Source organism: Pholcus phalangioides, unplaced genomic scaffold (genome assembly GCF_987345545.1).
Source record: "Pholcus phalangioides strain wild (caught in Gottingen) unplaced genomic scaffold, Ppha-v1.0 ptg000007l_1, whole genome shotgun sequence".
NCBI lineage: Eukaryota > Metazoa > Arthropoda > Arachnida > Araneae > Pholcidae > Pholcus > Pholcus phalangioides.
This window is the reverse complement of record NW_028301600.1, coordinates 40,076,828-40,094,859: the sequence shown is the minus strand read 5'-3', so window position 1 is coordinate 40,094,859 and position 18,032 is coordinate 40,076,828. Positions and strand designations below refer to the sequence as shown.

At 37.1% G+C, this 18,032-nt stretch overlaps 1 protein-coding gene across 1 annotated transcript in view; it reads right to left on the bottom strand.

The window, feature by feature from the left end:
• Positions 1-11,026: 11,026 nt before the first annotated feature.
• The window catches only part of LOC149085276 (uncharacterized), a 55,641-nt gene continuing 48,635 nt past the window's right edge, over positions 11,027-18,032 (bottom strand). The window contains exons 4-5 of the transcript XR_016192828.1: positions 17,276-17,544; positions 11,027-13,854 (exon numbers count right to left, since the gene is read on the bottom strand). The gene's annotated coding sequence lies outside the window, so the exon portion shown is untranslated. The remainder of the gene's footprint in view (positions 13,855-17,275; positions 17,545-18,032) is intronic.

Genomic DNA, 18,032 nt, shown 5'->3' with positions numbered 1-18,032 from the left:
TTTTTTGATTTGTCAAAACTTGATGTAAACCTGATACTTGTCAAAACCTGATTACTACCTCCGGGGGTAAGCTATTCCATTTATTAACAACCCTATTAAAGAAAAATTCCCTGCGACACCATAACCTAGAATTGTCCCTTACCAATCGATACTGGTGACCCCTTGTAAAAGCAGTCGATTGGCGGTGTACTAAAAGTTCATGGTCCATCCTATCCAAATTTTGAACACTTCGATCATATCTCCTCGACACCTGCGTTCATCCAATGTAAATATATTCAAAAAATGAAGTCTCTCTTCATAACTCAGGCCCCATGTGCCAATAAGGACACGCGTAGCTCTTCTCTGCACCCCTTCAACCAAATCTATGTCCCTCTGTAGGTATGGCTTCCAAAACCTTACAGCATACTCCAGTCTAGGAAGAACTACGCCTCGAAAAAGCGGAAGAATGACTTTAGGAGAACGCAAAGAGACCTTTTTGAAAATGAGACCAAGCATTCTATTCGCTTTTTTGACCACCGCTGAACAATGTTCAGAAAACCTAAGTCGCTTGTCAATGAGAATTCCCAAATCGGTGACCCTAGTTGCATTCGGGATAGTGACACCATTCAACTCGTAAGAAAACCGTGGGTTGTTCGAACCAAAAGAGCGACCATGCACTTATCAACGCTAAACGTCATGCTCCATTCATTTGCCCATGCTGCAATCCTGTTTAAGTTGGTCTGGAGCAACTCCCTATCGTTTTGATTCCTGATTACCCCCATTAGCTTCACATCATCTGCGAATTTGCTAGTAATCCTATCGATACCCTGATCGAGTTTATCGATAAAAAGTGAAAAAAGTATGGGGCCAAGGACACTTCCTTGAGAAACTCCACTTGTGACATCTGTCCAACCAGAGAATTCCCCGTTCACCATAACTCGTTGCGACCTATCTCTCAACCACGATTCTATCCAATTCAGCAAGTTGCCCACAATTCCAATCTCGTATAAATGGTCGAAGTCGTTCCCGACGAAAATATGAAGTTGTTAGTTCTTTCCGACTTCACCTCAGCATAATATCCAGAAAATAAAATGTTTCCTTGACTATGAGTGTTTCGCGACCAATAGATCATACAAAATGTTAGTCCTCTAATGAAATTTTTTGTGAAATCTCTGCTCTCCAATGTGAGTTTAACATTAGCAAAAACTATTTCCATACTTGATGGTAAGATTTCAATGAGCCATACGTAGTACAGCAGTTACTCCTTGAAATTATAACAAAATATTTCAGAAAAGCAGCCTTCTACGCGAAAAATTAGTGTATGTGTTGGCTTTCCAAATGATATGCAAGACTTACAAAAGCTACTTTCTGTGATCGCAGTGCTGAGCAGGAACAGAACTAGAGGGAGACAAAGAGGGCAATGTCCCAGGCTACAAAATTTAGAGGGTGGGAAATTTTAAATGTGTGGGAACAAAAACAGTCATCACACGCACACAAATTTTATGATGGGGTTGCCGCTTTGGTGGTTCAGTGGTCTTAGTGACAGACTCGCATTGCGAGGACCTGGGTTTGAACCCTACAGTGGTGGTCGGCTGAAGTTGGTTTTCTGTGGTTTCCAACTTCGAGGTGCAAATGCGGGTTGATCTCCCTGTTAAAAGTCTCGCCACAGAGAGCAACAGGCATACAATGATTCAATCATCACACTTCAGTCATAGTAAGAAAGATTGATGGCAGATGGCAGCACTACACAGAAACAAACCTCACAATAGGGGGTTCACAACACATACCAATTCGTTAGAAGTTCCGCAGAGGAATATGGATGAGTTGCATGTGTGGTTTAGTGATAGGGGTGGGAAAATCCTGTTCATAAAAATTCTAGTTACAGCCCTGGTGCTGAAGATTACATAAACACTGACGACAATGTACAAACTGAACCTGACATGACATATATTGAAACTTCGCATTTGAAATTTTAGAGCAAGTCAAAAAGAATGTAGATGTCATCATTTTAGAAGAATAGCGTAGGATAAATTTTTATACAGATGCTGTCAAAACCCTGAAAGAACTTCTGCATTTTGTTTCAGGGCATGATGATTTGGACATGTTTAATATACTTTTGGGAGAAAAATTGTTTACTGAAAGTCAGGTATAGTAAAGGGGCATACAAAAAAAACACTTATTGACTAGTGGAAAAAATTCAAATTTATATTCATTTTCAGTAGTTTTTGATTTTTTTACTCACTATTCTGTATGCAATGTACTGTATATACTGTAATGTTAAAGGTAAAGTGAATATGTATGTATTTTATAATAAATAATGTATCATATGTGATAAATATTTAGTAATTACAGAGGAAATAATGTAGATTACTTTATTAATTTTATCTATTTTTAAATTATTTATTTTCAATTCATTTTTATTTCCTTTCAATTGAATACGAAATCATTAAATGATTTTACAAATTTTGTCAATTGAACCGTTGTTAAGCGGAGACCTGTGTTTAACGGAAAAACTCTCGGCTCCTTGCAATTGATTCCATTGAAGACAAGTTTTAGTGTATTATAAAAAATTCCCTCTTTGTTCAGCTAAGATGTATGTGAATTCTGCCTTCAATGCAACTGGTGTAGAAAACAGACTTTCAAAAAAATAAGCCGTAGAGGGTCCTCTCTCTACAGCTTATCTTTAGCATGATTAAAATTACTGTTGAAGCAGTTACAAATACTGGAAGGCTGAGAAACCAAATCAACAAACTCTGACCTTCGAGCAATTTAAAACACTCATTTACAACAAGAATTCTTTTAAGAAGTATTGTGTGGCCCATTGGACTTTTTCACTTTTGTTTAGAAAGTAGATTACTTTCCCTCATGTTGATGAATGTATTGAAATTTTCTATTTAAAATAAATAAATAAATATATACACTGAAGAGCCAAAAAAACTGGTCACCTGCCTAATATCGTGTAGGGCCCCCGCGAGCCCACATAAGTGCCGCAACACGACGTGGCATGGACTCGACTAATGTCTGAAGTAGTGCTGGAGGTAATTGACACCATGAATCCTGCAGGGCTGTCCATAAATCCGTAGGGTAAGAGGGGGCGGAGATCTCTTCTGAACAGCACGTTGCAAGGCATCCCAGATATATTCAATAATGTTCATGTCTGGGGATTTAGGTGGCCAGCGGAAGTGTCTAAAGTCAGAAGAGTGTTCCTGGAGCCACTTTGCAGCAATTCTGCACATGTGGGGTGTCGCATTGTCCTGCTGAAATTGTCCAAGTCCATCGGAATGCACAATGGACATGAATGGGTGCAGGTGATCAGACAGGATGCTTACGTACCTGTCAGAGTCATATCTAGACGTATCAGGGGTTCCATATCACGCCAACTGCACACGCCCCATACCATCACAGAGACTCCACCAGCTCGAACAGTCCCCTGTTGACGTGTAGGGCCCATGGATTCATGAGGTTGTCTCCATACCCATACACATCCATCAGCTCGAAGCAATTGGAACCGAGACTCGTCAGACCAGGCAACGTGTTTCCAGTCCTCAACAGTCCAATCAATGTCTGTGTTGTCGGGCCCAGGCGAGGCGTAAAGCTTTGTGTCGTGCAGTCATCAAGGGTACACGAGTGGCCTTCGGCTCCGAAAGCCCATATCGATGATGTTTCATTGAATGGTTCGTACGCTGACACTTGTTGATGGCCCAGCATTGAAATCTGCAGCAATTTGCGGAAGGGTTGCACATCTGTCACGTTTAATGATTCTTGTCAGTCATCGTTGGTCCCGTTCTTGCATGATCTTTTTCTGGCCGCAGCAATGTCGTAGATTTAATTTTTTACCGGATTCCCGATATTCACGGTACACTCGTGAAATAGTCGTACGTGAAAATCCAAATTTCATCGCTACCTCGGAGATGCTATGTCCCATCTCCGAGTCGTCGTCATTATTCTCGTGTGTCGACTATAACACCACGTTCAAACTCACTTAAATCTCTATAACCTGCCATTGTAGCAGCAGTAACCGATCTAACAACTATGCCAGACACTTGTTGTGTTATGTAGGCGTTGCTGACCGCAGCGCCGTACTCTGATTGGTACCATATCTCTTTATTTGCATACGCATGCCTCAACCAGTTTTTTTGGCTCTTCAGTTTATATACGGGGTGATTATAAAAAAACTATCCCGACATATGGGCCCCTAACTATCATACCATTCACAGAAACTGAATGAAATTTTGGCATAAGGTATTTTGAGATATGCGCTCAAGAATGATATGGAAAACAACAGTGTCACTCTAACAGTTACGGTTACAGTGAGAAAATTTCGAAAATATCAAATGGCAACACCAAGTTTTTTGTATTTTAATGCGATCTCCATACTGAAAAACACTAAATAGCATTGGAATGGCACCTGTAGCACAAAAATCCCCGGAGCTAGGCAAGGAAAAAGTAAAAAGGACTTCGCCGTGCACCAAAGCATTAATGTTCATTTCATTCGTCACACCGTTTCTTCGGCTGAGATCCCAGCCTGATTAGTCCTCCACAAGGTCATGTGGAAAATTTGTGAAACACAATAAAATGTTTATTTTATGCTGCTTCTCTGTCCTTATTAGTTATCCTCACTTTTAGCCTATCTACCGCCGGTGATTTTCATGCTACAGTTGCTGTTCGAACGCTATTTAGGGTTTTTCACAATGGAGATCACATTCCAATACAAAAAACTTGGTGTTGCCATTTGATATTTTCGAAATTTTCTCACTGTAACCGTAACTGTTAGAGTGACACTGTTGTTTTCCATATCATTCTTGAGCGCACACATCAAAATACCTTATGCCAAAATTTCATTCAGTTTCTGTGAATGGTATGATACTTAGGAGCCCATACATCGGGATAGTTTTTTTTATAATCACCCTGTATATATATTTATATTTACTTATTTATATATATTTCAACAGTGCACTGGTGTAAGAAATTAAGAGAATTTGCAGACTGGGCCGATTTTAATGAAATTTGATATGTACATACACTGATACAATACAAAACAAATAACCATTCAATAATTGTGTAATACACATGCATGATTGTGCATAACAGTCGTTGGAGTCGGAAGGTATGAAACAGTGGTTGCACGATAAACAAAAAAATGGGTTAATAGATGGGTTAATAGGGGGTATGGTCACCTCTTACAGATATACAGGTCTCGCAGCGTGATTTCATACTTGAAATAAGACAGTTTATCATTTCCTGTGGCAATTCGTCCCAGCAACGCTGTTTTCATTCTCTGGATGGTTTCCCGGAGGGGGGTTGCGAGTTGCAATTGCCCTCCCCAGAGTGTCCCAGACATGCTCTATAGGGTTAAGGTCTGGAGATCTGGCTGGCCAATCCATCCGGCGAATATCCTCACTCTCTAGAAAATCGTCGAGCAGAAGAGCTCTATGTGGCCTCGCGTCATCGTCCATTAAAATGAACTCAGGGCCAACTGCACCCCTGAAAAGGCGAACATAGGGCTCCAAGACCTCATCCCTATACCTCACACTAGTCACAGTGCCTCTTTCAAAGACATGGAGAGGTGTGCGGCCATCCAACATGATGCCTGCCCAGACCATTAAACCTCCTCCGCCATAATGGTCGATTTCGTGGACATTGGAGGGTAGGTAGCGGGTCCCTGGTTCTCTCCATATGAACGTACGGCGAGAATCGGTGCTTCGGCTGAACCGGGACTCGTCAGTGAAGAGAACAGTCGCCCATTGATCCATACTCCAATCTCTATGCTCTCTGCACCATGATAAACGGATTCTCCTGTCTGTAGAAGTGAGCGGACGCAAACAGCAGGTCTTCTTGCAAACAACCCTCTCTCATAAAGTCTTTTGGAAACAGTCACCCTTGATACACGGGTTCCTGTGGCTGCATACAAGTCACGAGAGAGCTGAGAAGCTGTAGCACTCCTGTTATGCCTCGCCATAATCAACAAATGGCGATCTTCTCTGGCCGTCGTGGCTCTTGGACGACCTTGCCCAGGCTTTCTCTCGATGGATCCGGTATCCTAGAACTGTTTCCATAAGTTACACACAACGCTGGGCATTAAATTGAACTCTCTACAAATCTGGACTTGAGATTGGCCTGCTTCTAGCCTCCCCACAATTCGCCACCTCATTCCATCATCTAAACGTTGGTGGTTACTCATTTTTACTGCTACAATTTGAAATTAACCGATTGCTGCAAAATAACACCAAGAAATTCGCCGAGGTGTGCTAGCAAACGAAATGCGTCTTAACTTACGCGCGCTTATAAAGCCTTTTCTGTACTGGCTCCGCCTACACACACGTGTACGCTTACGTATTTGACGTACAAGATTTGCAAGAAGCAGTGGTTTTACATTCAGTTCAGTTCTTTTCATGAAATTCGATAAAATATGCAAATTCTCTTAATTTATTTCACCAGTGTATATATATATATTCTTTGTTGTTAGAATAATGTTCTTTTTCTTTTAGAGTTTTGTAAGTGTTAAGCAGAGGAATAAAAAAAACGAATGCCAAGTGTGTCATAACCTCCAAGACTGTAAAAAATGCCACATCACATTGGAGTGTAATCACAGTGGATCATCCAAATTACGAATTGGAGATGAAAGAGACACTTGAAAGCTCAAGGAACGATGAAAGTAGGATTCCCTTGTACACAGCATGCCTGAAAGTGAAGGACTTTGGTAGTCATGTTTCTGTGTCATATTACAAGGAACAATATAAACACAATCCTGTGCATTGCGCAATGTCCCAATACCTAAATCAAAAAAAGACATTACAGCAACACGTAATAGTTGCCCAAGAAAACACCATTTCATAGATTGAAGCAAATTTTTTTCGTCAAATACTGCATAATTTTATAAATTAGATATCCTAATTCAAATGAAATTCACCTGGGGTTAAAATAACCGTTAAAATATTGATAGTTTTTGTTGTTAACTTTTCAGTAATTTTTGAACAAAAACAATTGAAAAGTATTTTGCATGGTACCAGCAAATATGTACAGCTTCATAATCAGTACATAATGAATGATTTTTTATTAATGCCATTCAATGAGTATCGTTTTTATCAAAAAAAAAAAAAAATCTTTATTTGTATTTTATTTTTAAAGTGTGTCCATACCAATTGAAGTTTAAGGGGAAGACTGCTTTCAGTCCAAAAATGAAATTAATGTTTGTCAGCTTTTGTGTAGCTCAATATCACCTCTTTCAACAACGTAAAACACAGGAGGCAAAAATGCTTTCAGTCTGGCTGTAATAAAGAAAGATACAGAATGAAGGGAAACAATGTTTTTAGTCACAGCTTGTAGTCTCCTGAAAAATTTAGTTTTGTGAACTGAAATCATTCTTCCCTGACCCTTCAACTGTTTGGCACTAAAATGAAGGAAGCAGTCATTTTGACAACAAAACTACTTTGACACAGGATTACACCCAAACAACCCTCCAGAAATGGAAGCAACTTTGCTACCACAGATTAACAGCTAGGAAAATGAACAAGATAGTCTCTTGAATCACCTTCAAAACATTTAACTGAACACATGCCCATTCCTTTAACTACATACATGAACAAAAATGCCACAAAACAAACAGGTGTGGCACACCAGCTGACTATGGTACAGAATACAAATTTATAAAGCATCTACATGCATACAATTACTCTGAAAACAATAGTTCATCCAAATTATCAAAAACAAAGCAGTAAGGGGACATTCAAGTATTATTGTCAGCAGATTTTTAACCCTTTTTTTGACCCCATCTCAGCAAGTCATCAAAACTCTGACCCCCGTCAGTAAAATTTTGTCAGCTCTGCCCCTACCTCCTAATGCATATTGGGATCAGAGACGTGGGGGGTAAGCCCCCTATGCTCCCCTACAGATGATCAAAAATGTATTTTTCAAAAAAAAATATAAGAAAATACCTTTATATGATATCATAATCGATTTCTGTTGATTTCAATGTTATTTGAAGGCTAAGAACTCAAGATTTCCCTTCAAGAAATTCATTGCGACCCACCAAGACTTTTGCACTCCCTCGATACGGCTGATTGAGATTGCCCTTCGAGAATATACATAGGGCAGCAGGGTGAAAGTAGATGATGCCCCCGATCACCCCCCCCCCCATTTGAAGAGCATGCATCTGCTTATGTACAGGAGTCCAGCAAATCACTCAAGGACAATGCATAGGATGCACTGAGTGGACACAAAACCGTTTAGTCGACCCCTTCCCCTATGAGTGAGACAGGACATGGGGGGTGGAACGTCTTTTGAGGACTTATCAATAGGGGTGAATGTTAGTTCAGTTGCCCACAAACTAGGGAAAGGTTTTCTTGTTTTTGGCATTCCCAATAAAGATGCCATTAAGACTATTTCATATTCTTATAAAGGGTGGTTGATGATGTATGCATCAGTTCAGCCCCTGTCCCCTCTACCTATCATCAAAAGTCAACACATCTGAAACCCCTCTGCCTCCCCATTGATGCTGACATAATACTTGAATGGTCCCTAAGGGGTCAAAACAAAAGCAAGTGTACAAAAACCATTTAAATGGGCTATCTACTAGTACTGTAACAACCCCTTTATGCATGTTATCACCCGGAAAAAAATTTCTGCACCTTGATTTGTTTGTATATTAGATACTTTTGTCCATGATACTTTGTTTGTCCAGCGTTAATTTAAATTAAAATGAAGCTATATATCTCATTTTAACATGTTCTCTGGGTTTATAATCTTATTTTTTATAAAGAAAAAGTAGTAATGAATAGTTACAATCTCATTCTGTAGAAACTGCCAAAGAGAAACAAAGATTCCGTAGGTCGATGCAAAAGAGCATATTGCTGTGATCTTATTGTAACTGTGTACTAAGTGTTTCTGAAAACTTATCAGCACTGCATCATGGAAAGCCATGAGCAAAAAAGTATGTATCAGGAAAGCTCAGTTGCAATAATTTTGTAAGTTGACTTCAGTGAGCAATGCCGGAGGAAGCACGTGTATATTATGATTTCCACGTGGTAATTTTTATTTGAAAACGATGAGTGGTAAGAAAACTGTTTTCAATCTAGAATGGGCAAATAAAAACCTAAATCTTCAGTAGGCTGATTTGATCGAAGCAGTCAAAAATGATCTGTATAGTCTAATTTGAGCAACACGGACAGACAAGCTATTCAGAGCCATACCAAGCATGTGAAATCAGAGTTTTGTAAATGACCCTTTGATTACTAAACTTTTCAGTTCTAGCACAAATGCGAGTGTGGAGTGTAAACCAACTTACAAGGAATTGTGATGCAGCAAAACCAACTACATCTTTGACCAATTATATGGGACAGTGAAGGCTTAAATCTTGTGGGTATTGAAATTAGTAATGTTCCCACTCTTCCTATAATAATTCGAGGATGTTGGAAGAATTTTTAAGGTCACGATTCCAGACAATGATATTACAGAAAAGGGAAATCTTGCATTCCTTGATTGTGTTCCATATGTCCATCATGTGTATTTGAAAAGCATAAATGTGTGTATAGAAAATTGTGATAATTAATAATCTGATTATGATGTTATGATAATCATACACTATCTACCAATAAGTATTTGGACACCTATGCAAATGACGATATCTGCGGTCCTGAGATACGTCACGCCCTCTGCCGGTATATATCGTGTAGGAAACAACATCGGCATTAGTCGCATGCAAGATGCCGCGCAGTTCGGAGCTCTCTGATTTCGAGAAAGATATAATTATCGGGTATCACAAAAATGACCGATCCTTAAGGGACATATCTAGCGAGCTGAAGTACCCAAAATCGACAGTGGTCTATGTGATTAAGAAGTGGAAGGTGAGCTGTGATTGTCGGAATTTGCCCCGAGTCGGCAGACCAACGAAACTGGGAGATAGAGACCGACGGGTGCTGTCCAGAGAAATTCGGAAGAACCGCATCCAACCGATGGTCCTCATCCGCGAGGAGTTTCAACAGGCATCCAGGAGTATTGTTTCAATGAATACAATCCGTAAGGAAGCATATCTGATTGGTTTTCATGGTCGTGCTGCTGCCCATAAGCCTTTGATCACAAAGTCCAACCGTGTTGCTTGGTTAATGTGGTGCAAAGCACATCGAAATTGGACCGTAGATCAGTGGAAACGGGTTCTTTGAAGCGACGAATCAAGGTTCACCCTCTACCGTTCGGATGTCTGGGTCTGGCGTCTGCCTGGAGAACGTCTCCTGCCAGAATGCATTGTGCCAACAGTCAAGTTCGGGGGAGGTGGAATTATGGTCTGGGGGTGTTTCTCCTGGTATGGACTGGGACCCTTGGTCCCCATTCATGGTAAGCTCAACGCTGATGCCTACTGCACTATTTTGGATGACAATGTGCTTCCTACGTTGTGGCAGTTTTACGGGGTGGACCCCTGTTACTTCCAGGACGACAATGCCAGCTGTCATACTGCGAGGTTAACCAAGGCTTGGTATGGTGCCAATGGGGTTCATCGAATGGACTGGCCTGCCCAGAGCCCAGACCTGAACCCTATCGAGAACCTCTGGGACGAGTTGGATAGCCGAATTAAGGGGTGCCCTACCCGTCCAAAATTGGTGAAGGCTCTGACATGTCTTCTCCAAGCCGAGTGGAAGAAAATACCACTAGCCGTCACACAAGGACTTGTGGAAAGTATGCCCCGGAGGGTTCACGCTGTAATTGCCTCTCGTGGAGGCTCTACCAACTATTGATTTTGAAGTGTCCAAATACTTATTGGTAGATAGTGTAATTCTTATTATTAATTTTATATTGAATTTTTTGATTAAAAAATTACCTAGAATTTCTAGAAAATCTGACAGGAAAACCTGGATAAGTGAGATTTTTTTTCAATGAAAATGAGAGTAAACCCTGGGTATATATTGGTTAGTGATTATACATGCCATTATTAATTATTTATGCCATTTAGGACAAAGGAAGGTCACAAGTTTTACTTTCAATATTTTGCATTACTTAGAGTGGAATGCATGAATTTTTTTACAATGTACCAGCAGGAATAAAAATGATACACCTGTTAAAAATATGTGTCTTTATTTTCATAATTCTAAGTACAAAAGACATACACAGACATTTGTGGCCCCCTAATGAATTTTACATGAAAACATATTTATATTTTTGCACATCTAAAATAAAAAGTAACTCAAAATTTGAACGTTCAGGTATATGTACCAGTTTTACTTAAAAAACAAATCAAATTAACAAATTTTAACTGCCAGGTTGCCAATTTACAATACTGTCAAATTGTAGTTGATTTAGATTACACTGTTTTAGTTACATGCAATTAAGCCTCTGCTCTTTTGCTCCTCTCAGCTCATCATCTACATTCAAGCCCCCATGTAACAAAGTCAACTTATTCAAATAAAGCAGCAGTTTGTTTTATGAATGCAGAAACTTTATAACTCATACTTGTGTAAGAGAAAATAAGTAATTACAATAAATTTATGAAACAAATTAGGCTTTCACAGCTATCGTTAGTACTAAGACTGCAGAATTTCAGGCTATTTGGCCGTCATGAATGAGTGAATGAACTTGATGTTTAACAACATCTTCAGAAGTCAATGATAAGGACTTGAAAAGTGATGGTAACTTGATCACTGACTCCTAAAGATGCTTATACAGATGATTGAAAGAAAATATGGGTCACAAGCTACTGGTTGAGCTTGATCCATGGGCTTTCAACCACTACACTAACTGAGAAATACACATTGCTTTACAGCTGAAATAAGAACACACAAACAATAAAAGCTACAGTGATAACTTACGACATGAATCATTGACAAATACTAGATATTTTATATGGGACAGATGGTTTGTGCTAAAATGTGGTATTAGGATTATCTAACACTCAAGTGTATAAATTGAATAGCATTTTACATTATGAACATAACCTTTTTACAGGACTAATTGAGGCACTTACATACATTTCATTGCCTTGGTAAAGCAATATTTATATGCCGAAATTTCTAGCAAAAGTTGTTTTATTTTACATTAAAACACTAACTACAGTGAAACCTCAATATAACAATACTCTGAAAACCAAGAAAATATATTGTTATATTGAGAGGCAGCAGTTCAACATTAGAAACCAGGTTTGAACCCCACTGTCACCACAGTGGTGGTCAGCTGAAGTTAATTTTCTGTGGTTTCCAACTTCAAGGAGAAAATGCGAGCCCATCTCTCTATTAAATAAATTGTCTTGCCACAGAGAGCAATAGGCCTACAACAGTACAATTATTCAATCATTACATTTCACTCATAGATAAAAAATTGATGGTAGCACTACACATAACAAGCATTACACAGAAATAAACTTCATGTTAGATTCACGGCATGTACCTTCCAACATGCACCAATTCGTTAAAAGTTCTGCAGAGGAATATGGCTGAGGTGAATGTCTGGTCTAGTAGTAGCTCAACATTAGAGTATAGACATTTCCAGACAAGACTTGAAAACATTGTTGTAGAGGGATTTATTATATATTGAGTACCATTATAGCAAGGTTTCACTGTATTTACATCTTTAGATCTAATGCTACTACTGGAATTTCTTTTACTCTATAAAAAAAATAGTAATCAATCTAAATAATTACATGTATTACATTCTTACATAGCTATCAACTGTTTCTGAAATAAAGCAAATCAGCAGTAATAAATGAAAAGAAATACATTTTTATTCAGAAAAAATATTTATCTTCAGCAGCAGTAAATTGCGCTTAATGTGGTTTTTGTGTGAAAACAACACAGCAACAGAAGGAAACATCATGGCCATCTTAGAAACCAAATGGTGTGAATCACATTAATCCCAGTTATTACAACACATCCCTGCCAATAAGTGATCCCAATGTCAAAATATGTGAAAGTCTGAAAGGAGCAGAGTTCTGGTAAATAAATGGAGTAATGCCTCATACCCAAAGATCTTAGTTTTTTCGCATGTCACAAATAGACAGGTGTACCTGTACTCCATGGTGAAAGAGTAAAAAACCAAAATTATTGATTGAAAATAACTATTTGTTACATAATTTCTGGTGACATTCATTCAGCCACTGGCAATGCAAATCAGTTCTCGTTTTTTTTTTTTGCCATGCTGCAAAAATGTAGAGGGCACCACAGTGTTGCCAATCCACCATGTTAGAGCCTTCTGTTGGTGCAAGTCAGGTTTCAACATTTATTTTCATTGATCCCTTTTATGAGCTACTGTACTGTTTCTTTTCTGTTGTCATACTGACCTCAGTTATGGACCAAAACTAAAAAATGAGGAGAGAAAAACCTAACAAGAAAGCCATCACATTCCTTTCGTGGTAGATTTATAGATATCATAAAATCAACCTCATGTGGGTCTCACAGATGCAAGAAATATCAAGGGGTCTCACAGACACAAAAAAATGTTTCTTGTATAGTTAAACGATAAAACATTTACAATAAACTACTCTGCTGTAGGACTACACCACACACCAAATTATATTCTTATCACATGCATCAATCAATTTTTGCCAATAATTGTGATGAGAAACCTACCTAGAGTAAACACATGTAATCATAAAAAACACAAGTTTTTCAGCTTGGGGTTACTTAAGTTAAAAGTAGAAATAGCCATTTCCAAGAACATAGAACTCTGTAACAGGTAATATTATTATACAGTTTGTGATTTAAAAAAAATTATCTGCCGATGTTCTGTGTATCTGCTTATACCTGATAACTTTCTTCAACTTGTAAGAATCGAAGAGATAGGCATGACAGTTTCCTTTCCAGTAAAGACACTCTGTACTGAAGATAAATCCGTGTTATCATCAAATACTCCAACCAATAAAGCAAATTCATCATTACTGGATATAGATGTGGAAGACTATAAAATTAGAGAAGCGAGAGTAAATAAAGCATATATTCCGAAAAAAAGATGATGCAATGAAATTTGGTAATTTCTTGCATGAATATAGTTAGAAAGCTCACACAAAAAGCTAAAAAAATTATATTTGTGCTATGAAAAAGATGAGAAAAATCCAATTTTCTATATAAAGGCGAACCAAACACAAAACTAAAATAATTAACCACCAAATAAGGGAGGACCCACCTCAGCTAAACACATAGATATAATGGGTCTCGTGACATTACTAACATCTGAAGGTGTTTCAGAGTAAGGCACCTATGAAAGAACGGGCTCGTCATTGATATTTGTGCTGATAACAGGATTGCTGCTTCAAGTGATGTCTTGGAGATCATTGGAAAGAAAAGCAGGGCAGGAAACTGTGATTGGCTATAGCGATATTACTGACAGCACATTTTTGCTCAAATGTGGCACATATAACAGACTCGTATTTAAAGGAGCACATTTTGGTTCAAAGCACATTGTTACTTTTTTTAATGACTGTACCCAAAGCATGCTGTAACTAATACTTAAAACGCTCTTTAAAATTATTGATCATTTTGATCATTTTAGTCGCACCACGGTCATTTTCTGCACACGAGGGCTAATTAGACCGGGACCTACAATTTATTGTCGATTCCAAATGGCAGGCTTGTTTTTTATACTCGTCGAGGCATTGGTGCACTAACCCCTCGATGGGAGACTCCCTGCGGTAGCAATTTTTTCTGGGTCATATCGCCGTTTATGTTGTACCCCTATGTCAGGAAAGTTTTCTGACAAGGATGAACCGGGTATCGACCTCGTGACACCTCTGCACATCCTTTGGTACTTTAGGCGAGTATCTTATCGACCAGGGGATGTACCACCTTCTGATTCTTAATAAGAATCCGCTTCTTAACTATGGATTTGATCTTTAGTTAAGAATCGAGTTAAGAACCAAGGCTACACACTTCTTAGCTTGATTCTTAGTAAACATTTTTTTTCTTCTATGCGAGATAACTTAAATTCTTTCTTTAATAGAAGTTTTCTATGATTCATATTTTAAAAAATGGAAAAAAAAAATTAACACTGCATTTTTATTTCAAAATAAGGAATTCTCAGACTTTTTAAGTTATCCAAAAGTTATCTGAAGGTTGTGTGGGAGAGTTGAAAACAGTGTTAGAGTCTATATACAGCACATATATGTTGATAATAGTGATAAAAAATCGGATTATTTCAATAAAGTTTGATAAATTTTGCTACATTTATCACATTTACCAGTGATTATGCATAATTCTCAAATTTTCAATCCATAAATATCATGATTGATGAGTCGTAAACACAATTTTTTTCATATTATGGGAACTTAATATAACTCATATTATGGAATTATTAAATTCAAATCATATATGATTTGAAATTTTTTATTAGTTTAAAACTTGAGAGAAAATTGAATTTCGCCCACAAAATATGTGAGATAAAGCTTCAATCGGCCGAAATATAATTGTACATAAATTAAAAATCATTATTAACCTGCTGCTGCGTTTGTTTTTTTCACATACTTCGGTGTACGTGAAAAAGCCAACATTACAGAAGCGATGACCATTTTTAATATTGGTGTATTATCTGATCACTATATATTATTTTTATTTGGCCACGAAGCAGCTATGCAATACATGTACAGTACCACGTTCACTTCGCCATGACAATTAATTTAAAGAAACATGAAGCATATTATAAAAATTATTGTTAGTCTTGTAATGTTAGCTTCACTTACATACATAATGTAAACACAACGATGATTCATTTATTGCATTAACCATGGTTTGACAATTATGCATAATGACCTACAAATGTGATAGATTCACGGTATATGAGCAAAATTTATCAAACTTACCGAAATGGCCGGTGATTATTTATATAATAACCGCAGCTCTTTATCACTTTCACCATAACATATATAGCATAGCCCCTCTTCATGGAGGGTGGCAGGGATCCATCCCAGTGAACGTGGGATGAATCTTTGATTAGAATCATATCAGATGATTAAGTATGGATATGTTTGTTTTTTACTGTAACATGTTAAAAAAATATTATGTATTTATCATTTCTTCAAAACCATATTCACATTGGCTGAAATAATCTCCGCCATTTTTTCAGGCTAGCGTCGCTCTAAAATATCTTTTCCTCCTTATCTTGTCAACAACAAGCTGTTGTTAATTTTTAGCTGGGAGCTGATTGGCCAATGGCGAAATTCCCCATAAGGGAAATTTATCGGCCTGTACATTGTCACGTGACCTTAAGAATAACTTTTAACAATCACATCGTGGTTGCATTCGGAGCTCGATTCTTAACGTGATTCTTACGAACCGATTCTTACGTATGGATGATTGGTTATTAAGAATCAGAAGGTGGTACACCCCCTGGGCTACCGCGCCCTCTTTAAAATTAAATCACCATATTGTAAAGGAAACAAAACCCACACAACAAATGAATCAATCTGGTTAATAGATCACAAACAACCTGATATCATTCAAATAAAAATTGGATATTGCTTCAACCAATTATGACAAATTTTAAGTATAATTTGTGTCACCAAAAAAAAAATATATATATATAAGAAATTTATTTCTCCAAAAATTATGTTATTAGATTTAATCCCCTTTTCCAAGTAAGAATGTGAATACAATAAATGGATTGTATTCCATACACTCATTGGATAAAAAAAAATTGAGATGATGATTACATGGCAGACTGCTCTAATAAAATATCATTCAATCAATCTTTCAATCAAAAACTCATTTTTTTTAAATTTTTCAAAACTTTTTTCACATTACCACATGTATCATAGTTTTGTGCTAATTTTCTCTCAGTGAAACCCTTATTTAATGACCCAATTATTTAATTGATGGTTCAATAGACTGAACAGAATCACATTTAAATGAATCTATATAAATTTGAAAAATTAAATTTCAACTTGCAAAGCATGTTTTAAAATTTTTCCCAGAATTTTGCTTTTTAAAATTTCTTTACCAATCTATTCAATAATATTCATAAGGGGTGGAAGAAAATGAAATAATTCCTCACACTTTGAGTGTCTCATTATGAAGAAAAAAGTGTGAAATTCATAGTGATTAATGATTAAACTACAATCAATAAAATTATAAAAATTTGAAATCGAAGTTGATCAAGTTATTTTAGTGTAAAACAGATTATTTTTGTAATTGATATTGTTTCATTGTTTTTGTATATTTATAAGAGAATTCAGTTTTAATTTAAAAAAGACAGGAAATAAAAAAAAAACACAAAAAAAAAATTTAATTGATAAAGTGATTGATAGAGGGCCAATGACAAATACCTACAGAACAGATTACATTACAGAACAAATAGTAACTAATGCTTTCTTATTTTAGAATCTACTTACTTCTTACAGCAAGCATCTAGCATTAGGTAAGTCTGATGGATGATATCAGCGTGGATGCTAATGATTGGTTTTCATGTAGAATCCTCTCCAGGCCATCAATTTTTAACTTCACAAGACAAATTTGAAGTAGAGCAGTCGAAAAGGATAAGTTGCTATGTTTTATCATCAGTTTGACAGGTATCACACATTGCAAATGATGAAGATATGAACCAGTAATATGAACAATTCTTGTCTTGGCTGCAAAAGTACTCGCATGCCTTGGGGCATTCCTGTAAAAAAGTATGTAAGGCGACAATTTTTCTCAACATTCAATGCATTCCCTCAGAGAGAATCTGCTCCAATAGATTTCCCTAGCAATATCCTAAGGAGAACTAGGGAAGATAACCAGTGTCATGAAGACTTTTTTTTTATGTGCTGCCACTTATGGTAGGCCTGTTGAAATACAGTGAGTTAAATTTACTATCATACAATATTTAATATCCTTCTAGCATATGGTTCTTTTTTCAGAATGTGAATAATTCTGAATATTCTGATCATGATTTATTGAAAAAATAAATTGAAGCTCAACAAAATTAATTTCATAATAATATGTTGATGCATCAATGATTTTTCTAAGCCTAGAACAATTCTTAAATTAGAGTTCAACTATACACAAATTATTTTCAACATTGACTATATGAATCTGTATAATTAAGGGCTCTCTCTCTAGTTTTTGAATGAACTGTCTACCAACATAAAAGACAGTTCTAGGCTAATC